We start from the raw sequence: 15108 nt of genomic DNA, 5'->3' as shown, positions 1-15108 counted from the left end.
CGTTCTCCACCCTCTCCAGGTCACACTTTGCTACTCTGCCCTGGAGGGATGCAAACAATGCCCTCGGTTAAAATGGGCTTTGTGCTTGGCAAGTATTGCTAATGGGGATAGAAACGAGAAGGAAACTATTTGAATCGAGTATTGGTTTTAGCAAACAGAGGTTCCTTATTTTAGAGTTACAGAAACAGGCAATGCGAATAAAGGTTTTGAAATTTCCCATCTGAGAACAGGTATCTGAGGAAGGGAGCTTCAACTCTGGAAAGCTTATAGCCAGGAAATCTTGTTGGTCTCTAACAGGTGCTACTGGACTCGAATCTAACTTCTACTGCAGACCAACATGGCTACCTTCTGAGGCCATCTGAGACTAGAGTAGCTTCAGGTGTGCTGCTGTGAACCCTTGTGCTACTGCTGGAGGTGTCCCTAGCAAGGCAACTTCTGACAGGACAGCTTGTCACACATAATTTTGAGAGAGTTACATTAATTTTGTTATGACAAGCCTTTCCACATCAGGAAAGAAATGGTTTCAGCTTCCTAGAGTGTTGCTAACATCGCAAAACAACAACAAACCCTGATTCAAGGCAATTTAAATCACCACACAAAAATGTAAATCATTGATTTACATCAACTTACCAGCTTTGAAATTCACATGCTTAACTGGTTGCTATTATATTAAACATACATTGGCTGGCTTGCAACAGCATTTATGCCATCTAGGAGCATAATTTTTAAAAAGTGGATGAAGCAGCTCAGGCCTGATTTTGCACTGCAAAATTATGGCTGCTATGAGGCAAGAGGCAGGTCTCTATTTAGCTTTCTTTCTACAAATAATAATAAGCAAGATCACTTACTTGAAGACTCCATATGGGTAGCTGTGTTGTTAGTCCGTAGCAGCAAAATAAAACAGAAGCCCTGTAGCACCATCAACACATTGTGTGAAGAGAGCTCTGACTCATAAAATCTTATGATAGAATACATCTTGTTAGTCTTTAAAGCGCCACTGGGTTTTTATTTTATTTTACTGGAAGGCTAAGGCTATAGCCCCATGCACGCTTATTTGAAGTTCGTTCAGAGCACGGCTGCTTCCCAAGTAAACGTGCCGGACTGAGCTGTAAATATTCAGAGCTGTTCAAAAGCACGGTTGGTGGTTACTGAGTAAAACAGTATTTCTCAGTGAGATAGCCAAGCTGTTTGACAAGCAGAGGCATACAATCACATAATTTGAGAAGGAGGAGGTGGCTGCCTTGGCTGGCTCAAGGGCTGGATAAGAGGCTTTCAAGGGGATCCTATGTGAGCTACCGTGCTAGACATGCAGGTTGCATGGAAGGTAAAGAACAAAACAAACATTCATGCCACCGTAACAGCAAATGAGATTGCTTAACTTGCGAGCTGAACGTCAGCTAGTGTTGTTTAAGGCCTTCCGTAAGGCCTTTCTCTATAGCTACTGGCCATGTTCTTTGTCCTTCGCATCACTGCCCCAAACATACAACTTTCAAGGTGGTAAAGAGAAAGGGAGCAGAGGTGTTTTTTTTTCTAGTGGATTGACAGCTGCCACTCACTCTGTCCAACATAGGCTTAGGTGTTTTGAAGAGAAAGGGCAAAGAAAGTGCAGCAGCAAACTATTAAAAAATTATCAGAAGACACTTAGGATATGCTCTTCTTGGGGACATTCTGTTCTGGCTACAGATTCTTTTTTTTTTTTTAATATAGATTTTATTGGATTTTATACTAAAAAATTTCCATTGCATTAAACAACATCTATGACAATATAAAATTTCAATTCTAACCTAAAGTTGTTATAGTTCCATAACATATAATAAAGAAAAAAAGAAAAAAAAGAAATGGAAAATTTTGACTTCCCCTTCACCTCTATCTTCCTCTTAATAAAAAGTTCATCTCGTCGTAGTTAATCTAATCTTAATAAACTATCAATATCCTGTATAAAAAAAACCATAATCTGTTAGTAAATATAATTATGCTTATTCATTATAAAAAAAACCAAAAATAATCCTCTGGATCAGATTAGAAAATATTCTTCCATTCTTCCCAATTTTAACTCATATTCACAATAATGCATCCACGCCCCCCATTCCCCCAGAAACCGAACGTCATTTTCTTCATTTAGAATAGCTGTGAGTTTTGCCATTTCTGCCACTTCAAACATTTTAACAATCCAGTCTTTTTTCTCAAAAATTTCTAGCCCTTTATTCCCAAAATGATATCTTAATTCCACTACATCATTAATAGCCATGCCACCCGTCCACACTATCAAAGCCTTTGGATCCAGCAATCATATTTAAATCAATCCTTTAACCATGGTCTAATAGTTCCTTCTGTAACTGAAATAGGCCAGTCAGGTATGGGAACAGGATTTCTTTGTTCTCTCTCATTTCCTCAGACAGGATACGTATCCAAAAATAACTCTTTCTGGGCTTCATCTCCATCGTGGCTTCAATCTGTATTCCTTGACCTGCTCTCTTCTTCCTTATATCCACACGTCGTTCCATGACTTTTTTAAATGAAAAGTCTATTTCTTGTATGTCTGATCTCTTTATCGCCGGCTGGTTGCTTTCTTGAACTTCTGTCTTCTTCTTTGTATCCTTGTATTCTTCCATGACTTTTTGGGCAGAAGAGTCCATTGCTTGTATGTCTGTATTTGTGGTCATCGTTTGAATTTTCAAGACTTTTATGTCTTCTATAACCAGATCCAACTTCTGATTGTCTACCTGTGATGATTGGTCAAGAGTCGTCATCATTGAAATCAGTTGAGCCATCTGTGTTGAAATCTGTTTTAATTGTTTAATTGTCGCCTCAGAATGTTTAGCAAGCATGTCCTGTATTTTTTTTTCCATGTTTGAATTCTGTAAAATTCCCTTTGATTTCATAGGAGCAGGGCTATGTATTAGGCCAAAAGAAGCTGGTAAAATACATGTCCACAGATAGGGCCTTTAAAGTTCTAATTAAAAGATAATAATTCAAACATCAGCCTTATAATTTTTTCGGGTTGAAAAGAGTCGAAATTGGCTCTAAAATTGCGTTTTAAAGTTTTGAATACCAGTGAGTTTTTTTCGGTCGCTCTAGGTCAGGCTGATCAGGAAGTATACAGGAAGTTGCTAGTGCCGTGGACCTTCTACCGCCTCTTCTCGATGGTTGTTCCTTCAGGAATGATTTCCAAGTAACTCGAGTGCGACGCGTAATCGGTCCTACAACTACTTCCTGTTATTTTAGTTCCGATGATAGATAGGTTGTTATAGAGGGTCTTCCATTCCAGACGCTCCCTTACTGCAAACGTGGCAGGATATTCTTCGCCGGAAAATCAGGAAGAAAAATCACCCTCCCCTTCCCTTGGACCCATTGGTGATAGTTCTTGTCAATCAAAAGGTATCCTTCCGACTCTTTATTATGGTTTAGGCTGATCGGATTGATAAGGCTCCTGTCGCTAATCCCGATGGCTAACTCAGATCAAACTTTTTCAGTTCGGATTAAGGAGGAATGGGGGTCCCAGAAATATTCTTATCAGCCCCCCGTCTGTTCAAGTTTCCAGTAAGTAGACGAAGAGTTCTTTTGTACTCACTTGGGTGTCAAGAGGTGAGGTTCTTTTCTTTATGTAGTCCTTATGTTGGTATTAAGGTGGTGGAGGGTGGAGCTTGATGCCTAAGTTGCGTTTTGGCGATGTCCTTCCCTAGTGCCCTCGCAGGACCGGCGTCCAGGACTCCGAGGGGCTTAAAAAGTCCCCTCAGAGTACCTAGGAGGTCAAACCGCGTTTGCGGGCTGCAGGGAGTTCCTGCTTTCCAACCCACTTGCAAGGGTCGGATTGGGGTATCTATGTACCCCAGAAATAACGCAAACTTGGATTTCTCCCAGGACAGCCTGGGGAAATGGAGTGCTCTCCCCAGCAGCACCACCGGAAGTCCCCTGGCTACAGATTCTGATCATCCATACAACATACCAAGGGAGTGATCTGATGGACTCTTTTTTACTTTACATGGTTTTTCAGATTATTTTTGATAGTTTTTAACAGGAACATTTCTACAGAAACTTTGGTTGATGGCTAGGAGGGCAGAGTGGTGTGTGTATGTGAAAAATTGTCACTGTGAGGCAGGTAAACAATAGAGGAATACCAAGAAAACGTTTTTGGGTGCTGTTGTACGTCACTTTTAATATTTTAACATTGGAAGTAAAACTAGTCCTATTAAGAGATAAATCTAACAGTAATTTCCATTGTCTTCAACACATTTCTGGTTGTAACTCCCCTCCACCATTTTATTTTATTTTATTCATTTACCGAATTTATACCCTGCCTTTCTGCTAGGGTTGCCAGGTCCCTCTTTGCCACCGGCGGGAGGTTTTTGGGGTGGAGCCTGAGGAGGGCGAGGTTTGGGGAGGGGAGGGACTTCAACGCCATAGAGTCCAATTGCCAAAGCAGCCATTTCCTCCAGGTGAATTGATCTCTTATCGGCTGGAGCAGCAGGAGATCTCCAGCTACTACCTGGAAGTTGGCAACCCTACTTTCTGCCCTCATCAGGGCCACCAAGGTGGCTTACAGATTAAAAACATACATACTAAAAACACATCTTTTAAAAAATCCAAACAAACAAAAACACAGCAAACAATTAAAACCAAGTTAAAATACACATACAAATACACATTATGAAACAAAAAAGTCTTCACCCACTGGTGTAAAATGGGAACTGAAGGGGAAAGTCGAGTCTCTCTGGGGAGAGAGTTCCAGAGTTTGGGTGCCACAACCAAGAAGACCCACTCCCAGGTTGCCACCCACTGTATCTCAGAAGGTGGGACACCTCAAGCAGGGCCTCAGACGATGACTGTAGTGTTTGGGTAGGTTTGTGAGAAAGTAGGTGGTCCTTCAGGTATGCTGATCTCAAGCCTTGTAGGGCTTTAAAGGGCAACACCAGCACCTTGAATTGTGCCCCGAAACAGATTTGGAGCCAGTATAGATGAGCCAAGACCAGAGTGATATGGTCCCTGTGACCTACTCCAGTCAATATCAGGTTACAGCATTCTGCATCAGTTGAAGTTTCTGAAAACTTTTCAAGTAGAGTGCCTTGCAGTAATCTAATCTAGAGGCAACCAGGGCATGCACCACAGTGGCCAGATATTTTCTGCCCAGGAAATACCAAAGCTGGCTAACCAGTCAAAGCTGGTAAAAGGCACTCCTGGTTACAGTTGCTAACTTGCTACCTGTTTATACAATAGGTCTGGATCCTCCAAGAGCACCCCAAACTATGGACCTGTTATTTCAAGGGGAGCGCAGTCCCATCCAAAACAGATAACACCTTAAGTTCCGGGTCAGACTTTCCACTCACCAATAACACTTCTGCCTTGTGGGTATTAAGCTTCAGTTTATTAGCTTGCATCCACTCCAGACTGCCTCCAGGCACTGGTTCAAGGTTTTTAGAGCCTCCCTGGGAACAGCTGGAAGTGTGAGATAGTACTGAGTGTCACCTGCATATTGGTGACAATTAAACCCGCATCTCTGGATGACCTCACCCAGTGGCTTCATATAGATGTTAAAGAATACTGTGGATAAGATGGAACCCTGTGGTACTCAGACCAAGGGGCTGAGTAGCACCACCATCTGAAACCTTGGAATAACATTTTTAAGAACTGTACCCTTCACTCAAGGGATATTCCTTCCCAAATATCAGGCAGAAAGGAGACAGCGTCCTATAGGCAATGAACAAACACATTTGCAGAGCATATAAACAACAATTAGCATAGGAGATTTTCTTTCCTTTTCTGGGAGCCTCCAGTGGTGGGTCAGGGAATCTATGTTAAGAAGATTTACAATGGAAAATGAAATTGTGTTCTGCATTTATGACAAGCAATTCCAATCACCCATCCTTCACCACCATGATATAATCCAGGCCGGGGTGGGGAGAACACATACAATACACATAGCAAATTGTATGAAATGGTCGCACATCTTTACTATCTTGAATTAACCCACCACAAGGAATGACCTTACGATGACAGACGTGCCTGTAAACAAAACTATGACGACGAAGATGGCCCTAGCCATATTCTTCTCCCCAGAATGTATATGTTCAGCATCACTGCTAAACAATGGCAATGAGACCTGAACAAACCAATTAACTAATATGTGCTGACAATGGTAACATTAACCCCTTGCCTTTACAGGCAATAAGCTTAGCTTGAGGTACTCAGAAGCAGCCTGCCTCTCCCTTGACTGTCCATCAGTAAAGTGTGCTGTCTTAAAGAAAAATCTCGGATTAAAAACAGGGCCTTATATAGCTAAGGGTGTGAAGGACAGCCAGAAAAAAAGGAAACCATAATAAAATTTAGTTAGGATCAAGTCTGTGTTCAATGGCCTTCTGTCGGGTGATGTGAAAAAGAAGGATCAATGCTGCTGTGCAAATCAATATTACACACAAGTTATAAATCTGTGTCATTGGGGTGTTTTGCATAGTAATATTGACTTTAGGTGTTAAAACACTTTATTAATCTTCTTCAAAAGCCCTGTCTCATCAATCTACTCTTGAATTTGGTTCTTTTGAGTAATTTGAAATGTAATCTAGGCTTTATCAGTTTCCATAAAGCCTGACAGACCCTGCAGTTCATTTACTAAGCAGCTATTCTTTCCAAAGTGAGGAGTGATTCCTGATAAATAAAACCAATCTGAAATTATACAAAAGACCAGTCCAGGGTAGAGAAAGATCATGTTGCACAAACCAGAGCCTTTGTCAACCCCAGCCATATCTGAAATATCTATTTGCCATCCTTTGAAACCTTGTGTAGTCATGGAAGGGAGAAGACAGGTGGTCAGGTACCATAAGATATGGCTTTTTGACTCGGCAAATTAGAACATGAACCAGTGCTTGCAAAAGTATGAAGTTTTAAACTGAGTGTGAAGGAAAGAGGAAGGGAATGCATAAAGACGGCAATGAGCCAAGTTCATGTTCTTCATGAACAAAGAAGGGTTCATTTGTCATGTCAGAATACAGTAAAAATGTAAAAAAATAAAATAAAAATCCAAGCGGTAGTGGCTTATGGTTAAACCAGTTCACTCTCATGTTCAATGATTGAGAATGTCACGACGTCAGTTTTCAGGCTTCTGCTTCCATTGCATGCCATTTTCTTATCACAGTCGTAGTACCTTCTCCTGGTGGTTTTAATTTCACACGGAGTGACGACAGCTTGGATCCCACCTAGATTTCCTTGAATCCAAGAAGGAGAGGCAGTTTTTCCTCCCAAGCTATTTGTGGGGTTCCTCCTGCCAGAGGGAGTAATTGGTGAAAATCACACCCTTCTTGCACCTGTGAAATTTAGGCGGGATCCAACCAGAGAGCTCCACTTTCTATGTCTGACAACAAGCCATCAACTAGTTGTACTCCCAGATTGAAGAGCAGCTTATTGTGTGACTATAGCAGACAGGACATTATCACTGTTTGAATAGGAAGCCTCAGCTGAATGTTATAATTGAAGCACTGAGAACTGTTATATCCTTCAACATGCTGTGCTTCCTGAGCATTTCCACTGCAAGATCTGGATATATTTGGATTTTGTTGCCCTGAGGTTTCATTGAGTTCTCTGGTCTTGCAAGTGAAACGATCTTTTCCTTTAACCTGTAGTGTCAGATGAGCAGCCAGCTCTCTTGGGCTGTGTCCTGGGCCTGGAGATTTGTGCAGTGCTCTATACGCTCTCTAGCCCATTCATGTATGTCTAGCTGAGGTCCTGTCTGTCATAGCCAGTCAAAGATCTGCCCATTTTTGCATTTATAATGTTGTCAAAAAGCCTTTACATTCAGGTTTCATCACTGGGACTTGTTTTCCAAGTCCTTGCTCTTTCTGGATCAAAAGGTTTCTTGACTTTAGTTTTTCACTGTGTTTTGCATGTTGACGTCAAAGTTTTAGATCTGTTTGCACAAATCTCAGTGATCTGAGTTGGAAGTCCTTTCAACACTGCCTCAACTGGTATCAGCTGTAACCAGAATTCCCCTAAGATCAGTTGAAGTGATGCTAATCTAATTCATGCCTTCTGGAAGCAGTAACTATTTGCCTGTTCTCTGGGCTTTGTCACTATTTCAACTTCTACACTAACAGTGTGCTTTCAGCTTGGGGCCTCGATTCCCATCTGATGGCAGACACAACAGTAGCTTTAAAGTTATGGCTTTTATGCATTGCCATCTCCATGGGTCTGGGGTGTATTTGAGTCCCCAAATGTTTACTTGTGTCAGATTATACTTGATTATGCATGGGATGAAGGGGTGGAGCATCCAAGTTGCCATGATGTCAGTCCTCTGGCCTTTTAATGATCAAGTCTTTGAAGACAGGCCATGGTTATTACTTGATAGTGAGGGAAAGGCATTCACATATGCTAGCAGGCAACTCCTTTTATCTTTTGCACGTTCCAGGACTCCACCCTACAATTAAAAACCAATTCTGGAGTTGGGTCCTGGTATACATTACACCCTAAAGGAACATGTGAGAGCTTGGCTCTTACTGTAGCCAAACAACGAGGTTTTTTTTTATATGTCAACTTTATCCACCACTTAAGAATCAAACCAGCTTACAATCATCTTCCCTTCCCCTCCCCACAACGACACCCTGTGAGGTAGGTGGGGCTGAGAGAGCGTGACTAGCCCAAGGTCACCTAGCTAGCTTCATGTGTAGGAGTAGGGAAACAAATCCAGTTCACCAGATTAGCCTCCACCACTCACGCGGAGGAGTAGGGAATCAACCCCGGTTCTCCAGATCAGAGTCCACCACTCCAAACCACCGCTCTTAACCACTATAGCACGCTGGTGTATTCTTTAATGACAAGATAAATGAAGTTTAGATATTGGCTGAATAAGGTGACATAACAGCTAGTGGAGGAAATTTGGAGAATTGTGTTGCTACTTCCTCTCCTGTTCCCACCTGTTAAACAACTCAGTACTTGCGGTTCTAGAAAAGATTTTTTTTGGGGGGGGGGGAACAAAGCCAGGGTTTGTACAACTTCCTAGTGGTCTTTCCTGTGCCTCAGGGACTGTAAAGAATATATTCCCATCCTTTTCATCAGGCATGCAGCCAGCAGCTTGTGGAAAACCTGACCGAACCATTGGCAGTGGTCTTTTCTTGGATCAGCTCCCAGCAATGTTGAAGACTGTTCAAGAACCAAAACTCTTCCCATGCTGCATATACTGCACATGACCTGTAACAGTAAGGAGGAAGCAAAGCATCTTGCCTGAAGTAGACCTACTACTTATGGTTTGTAAGGACACACTTCTAGAACCCATTACCTACTTCTGCGGGGTAGCATCAGCACCACCTTCTTCTGTAAGGCAACTGTTTCTTCCTTTTATAGACAAATTAATATAAAAAAATTTAAATAAAAAAATTAAAAAAAATTAATCCACTACAGAGAGTTGTCTGCAGTTCACAGGCAGAAGACTGGAGGTAGGTAAATGTTGTCCCCATCTTCAAGAAGGGGGAAAAGGAGGATCTGAGTAACTATCGACCCATCAGCTTGATGTCTATACCGGGAAAAGTTTTCGAACAATTACCAAGCAGTCAGTCCTTGAGCATTTAGAAAGGTTGTCTGTGATTACTAAGAGCCAGCACAGGTTTCTCAAGAACAAGTCATGTCAGATTAACATCTCCTTTTTGAGAAAGTTACTAGATTGTTGGATCAGGGGAATGCTGTGGACATAGTTTATCTTGACTTCAGTAATACTCTTGATAAGGTTCCACATGATATTCTTGTGGACAAGTTGGTAAAATGTGGTTTGGATCCTATTACCGTTTGGTGGATCTGTAATTGGTTGACAGATCACACCCAAAGAGTGCTTGTTAATGGTGCCTAATCCACTTGGAGAAGAGTGACAAGTGGAGTGCCTCAGGGATTTGTCCTGGGCCCTGTGTCTTTATAAATGATTAGGATGAAAGAACAGAAGGGTTGCTTATTAAATTTGCAGATGATACTAATTGGGAGGAGTAACAAATATGGTAGAAGACAGAGTCAGGATACAGGATGATCTTGACAGGCTGGAAAACTGGGCTAAAACTAATAAAATGAATTTCAACAATATAAATGTAAAGTTTTGCATTTAGGTAGGAAAAATCAAATGCATAATTATACGATGGGGGACACTTGTCTTGGCACTAGTACATGTGAAAAGGATCTAGGGGTCTTAGTAGACCACACACTGATGCAGTAGCTAAAAAGGCAACTGCGATTTTGTGTTGTATCAACAGAAGTATAGTGTGCAGATCAGGCAAAGTGCTGGTATTGCTTTACTCTGCTCTGGTTAGACCTCACCTAGAGTATTTTCACTTTTGGGCACCACAGTTTTAAGGAGGATGTAGACATGCTGGAATGTATCCAGAGAAGGCAACGAAGATGGTGAAGGGTCTGGAGACCAAATCCTATGAGGAAAGGTTGAAGGAGCTCGGTATGTTTAGCCTAGAGAGGAGACAATTAAGAGGTGATGTAACGTCTTTAAGTACTTGAAGGGCTGTCATATAGAGGATGCTGCGGAGTTGTTTTCTGCTGCCCCAGAAGGTCGAACCAGAACCAACCAGTTGAAATTAAATCAAAAGAGTTTCTGTCTAGACATTAGAAAGAACTTTCTGACAGTTAGAGCGGGTTCCTCAGTAAAATGGGCTTCCTCGGGAGGTGGAGGGCTTTCCTTCTTAATGTTTAGCTGAAACTCTTTTGATTGACAGTAATGCCTGGCTTGTTAGTCAGGACAGGAGTCCCATACTCCAACAGAGGGGCACCACAGATCTTGGAAGCAGGAATGGCAGTAGAGTTCTGGTTGTACAAAACTCTGTAAACTTGCCTCTGCTTGGGTTAATATTTAGAACATGGCTGTCATTACAAGAACAGTGACCACTATAACAGCAAACACAACATGTGTTAGCACCTGTGCCACATACCATAATTAATCTCCAGCAATCAGCCAAGCAAAAGTGAAGGTCAGTTTTCAGAAGGACACAGATCCTACCATTCTTGATTTTTAACATCTGTTCCATACGTACCCTGTAAAGCACAGTGCTAATTTTTCTGCAAGAGTGTGTGTGTACATTTTATGTGAAATTTCTTGCCTTTTGTTGAGAACTGGGAGTATATGGTTTCATGCTAATGAAAGAAGCTCTGATGAAAGCATGAACACAGCAATGAGACTGCCTTTTGAGAACGTGGCTACAATCTCTAACAATCCAAAGGTAAAATACATTTATACATACAAAAACACACAGAGCATTTAGTTAAGAGAGAGAGAGAGAGAGAGAGAAAGAGAGAAAGAGAGACAGTGTGGCGTAGTGATTAAGAGCGGTGGATTCTGATCTGGTGAACCGGGTTTGTTTCCCCACTCCTACACATGAAACCTACTGGGTGACTTTGGGCTAGACAACAGTTCTCTCCGAACTCTCTAGCCCCACCTGCCTCACAAGGGGTCTGTTGGGGGTGGGGAGGCAGTTGTAAGCCAATTTGATACTCCTTAAAGGTAAAGAAAATCAGGGTATAAAAACCAACTGTTGTTCTTCAGTACATTTGCCGATTTCCACCAATCCCCCTCCCCCCCGGACTTTGGACAGTGCTCCCCAAAAGGTGCTGGTACTTAAAACTGGTAAATACTGTCACAAAAAATGCATGCGTGTGTGTTTAAAAGTAAACAGGAGCTTTCTGGAAATGTAAAGACTGACACCTCACACAAAATAAATTTCATGGCCCCTCAGCCTTGCTATTTTTTATATCTTCTATATAAAAGTTCTGCCTAGTGAGGAGCTACTGCATTTCATTGGAAGAAGTGGGCTCTAAGTATATAAACAGTTATAATGGAATAAAAGTATGAATCTTCAAAAGTACCACAAGACTCCACTTTATTTTGCTGCAACAGGAAAACATGGCTGACTCTCTGGAACTATTATCAAGGAAGATCAAGAAAATGAATTAGAGCGTATGTCCCTAAAATACATTTTTAAGAAACCTCTGATTAACCTTCTCTGTATCCAAGGGTGTCCTTCTGAAAGTGGCCCCCTCACTCCTCCACCCTCTGACACAGTAGATGCCTAAAATGGGGACTTGGTTTGGAGGTGTCCTTCTGGAATGCCAGCCATACTCAGAGGTCTGCCCAGAAGCAGGACTCAGAAAAGCCCTGAGTTCAGAAAATACATTCTGAAGAAGGATGCTCTGTTGCTTTTTTTGCATTAATCATGTATTGACATATGGACAACTTTAAAATGGCACCAGGCAGCATTTTTCCTATCTGTTCTGTCATATTTTTGTTTTAAGCACAAAGCTGGTTAATAGATAATGTAAGCATTTTGCATGTTTTTTTCTATTAATTAACATATGCCATTCACAATTAGCAGGGCCATTAGTCTCTTTCCCCGCTTTCCCATTCTTCCCCTCCCTCGCTGCAGCTGTGTGGTAGTTTTAGTGGCAGCATGCCTCTCCTTGCCTGTGTTGATGCTTAAGAGGAAGATGCACTGGCAAACAACAACACAGATGGGTCATTGTCCCTGGGCCCGCACCTCGTAAGAAGACTAGTGCACTGCAGTCCTTATAACCAGAAAGGCTGAGAACAGAATGCAAACTCTCAGTGCCAATAACATTTTAGAGGCCTTATGGGAATGGGTGCCCTACATTTTTTCACCGACCACTGTTTAGAAGCCATTTTGCTGGTGCTTCTGTTCGCAAACAGGGTCCCTCTGTTCCATACAAACTCAGGGAAGGATAAATGGTGAAAGCAAATGACATTGGGCTAAGCTCTCTCTCAATCACTCTCACACACTTACACCTCCCCTGACTGTAGCTTACAACAGCGCTTTGCATTTGGATTGGTTAGCTACAGCATGGTCCCCATCTCGTGTACCTTTTTTCAGTTAGCATAAGCACCTGATGACCAGGGGAAAGTGCGTGCCATTTTCTGTATCAGCATCACCAGATTCTGCAGTGGCTTTACATCATGGACCAGAAACCTTCCTTTGCAACAGAACTTTGAACCTCAACATCTGGAAACACAGGGTTAGTATTGCTTCTGAAACTGAGAAGCAAAAGGACACTTTGGTTGCATTAATCAAGCTCTTCAGCTGAGCACCCAACGTCCTTGGTAGCTGCTACACTAAATTATGAAGGCAGAGATACAGGTAGACCTTTAGGAGACAGTAACAATACTCCTGTAGAAAGTACATCTTATGGGCTGGGTTATCAATAATGAGCTTCAGATAAGGTTGCCAACATGCAAGGGTGGGGGGGAAGAAATGTGGAAAGGGGAAGTTGAATCTTTTCATGGCATGGAGGTAAATAACATGACCAGGTAAATAACATCTTATTAAGCCTCTATTAAAGTGAAGGGACATTTTTCTCCAGACCTGTTGGGAACCCTAACTATTTTCTGAAGTTTTATTTATTTAAAACAAATATTAGTCTCCCTTATTCCATATGGAGCTCAAGGCAGCTTACAATATAATACATTAAAACCATTTAAAAAATTAAATCACAGTTAAGGACTGCTAGTAAATAAACGCAGTTCTAAATAAAATGGCCTTTAAGTGCCTCCTGAATATCAAAAGTGAGGGGGCCAGGTGCTCATCCCTGGGGAGGTTGTTCTGTAACCATGGAACTACCACTGAAAAGACCCTCTTTCATACCTAACCAAATGAGCTTCTTTGATTGATGGGGCAGTCAGGAGGGCCTCTCCCTGTGATCTTAATTCCTAGGCAGGAACATATAGGAGAAGACAATCTTTCAGATACCCTGGTACCAAGCCATACAGGGAATTAAAGGTCAAAACCATGAACTGGGCTCAGGACCAGATTGGTAGCCAAAAGAGGAAGAATGTCAGGATTGTTTGGGGGAAACAGAATGAAACAAACAGGGGTACAAACATCAACAATACTAAGATACTTAAAGGCAAAGAAAAGGCCTTGTGTTAGACCAGTGCTCCTCAAGCTTGTTTTCAACAGTGACCAGAGCTGAAGGCACAGGAATTATAGGGTGACCAGAGCACAAATGTATTCATTACAAACTGATGGAAGCAAACAGCAACAAAAGTCCCTTATGGCTACTTCTTGGCCTGTGTTGGACCTCCTTTTGGAAACCATTGTGTCATAAATTCTTGGGAAATGAAGTTACCTAACATTCCATTTATGGGCACATACACACACACAACATTCCTGCAATACATCCAAACATTTCTGTTCAGAGATTTCTAATAACCAATTATACGCTGAGTGATTAATACTGAAGCAAACTGCGGGGAGAGAGGACTCCATTCCAAGATTGTAATCCAAATCATACCGCGTAATTAGGGTTGAAACCATTGAGACTATTCCAAGGGTGGGATTTAAGCAAACAGGAAAATATGGATAAAAGAACAACAAAAATAGGGACAACCGTAATAGCTGTACTAGGAGAGCCATACTGAAAATACAGCCCGGCTGACACTGTCCAGCAGACCCTTATAGGGATCTCTGGGAACAGGTTCAGCAACTGCAATACAAATTACTCCAGTTGCTAATGATATGCAAAATGTACTCTCCCATAGCAGCAAAAGAACAGGCAGTTCCTGACTTCACACTGTCTCCCAGTTTGCCCTAGTGTTAGAAGCTGAAACAGGGTGCCGGTGGGCCTGCAGAAACCTCAGTGCTGTAGATGGATTCCCTATATTTAGACTACCCTTGAACGATGTTGATCTATTCTTAAAGACACTCCCCCACCCCCGGTTTTATTATCTGTGATTTGTATTCCAGAGGTGGTACTCCCAGATGTTAGAGAAATTTTTACTTCTGTAAAAAAACGCGCCAGTGATTAGGTGACCATATGAGCTCCTTCCTGACAGCTTCCCCATAAACTCTTTTAAGCTCCCATGAGCACGTTAGGCGACTGTGACAGAACTTAATTGATATCTGTGGTGCCATCTGACTGACTTAATTTTTGTGTTTGTTATTCACTCTGCTTTGCTTGGAGCTACTGCATGGCAACTGGCACACCAGGCAGTTAAGAAATAGGCAAGTGACTGCCACATTCTAGACCCCAGAGATTAGGAATTTGCGAGGCTGCTGGGACCAAGTAGTGATGGACAGAGAGATTCTGTTACCTGATGCAATGTATTTAAATGGCTTAGCCTGATAATCTTACCCT

Source organism: Euleptes europaea, chromosome 1 (assembly GCF_029931775.1).
Source record: "Euleptes europaea isolate rEulEur1 chromosome 1, rEulEur1.hap1, whole genome shotgun sequence".
In the NCBI taxonomy this organism is placed as follows: Eukaryota; Metazoa; Chordata; class Lepidosauria; order Squamata; family Sphaerodactylidae; genus Euleptes; species Euleptes europaea.
Note: the sequence above shows the minus strand (reverse complement) of the source record.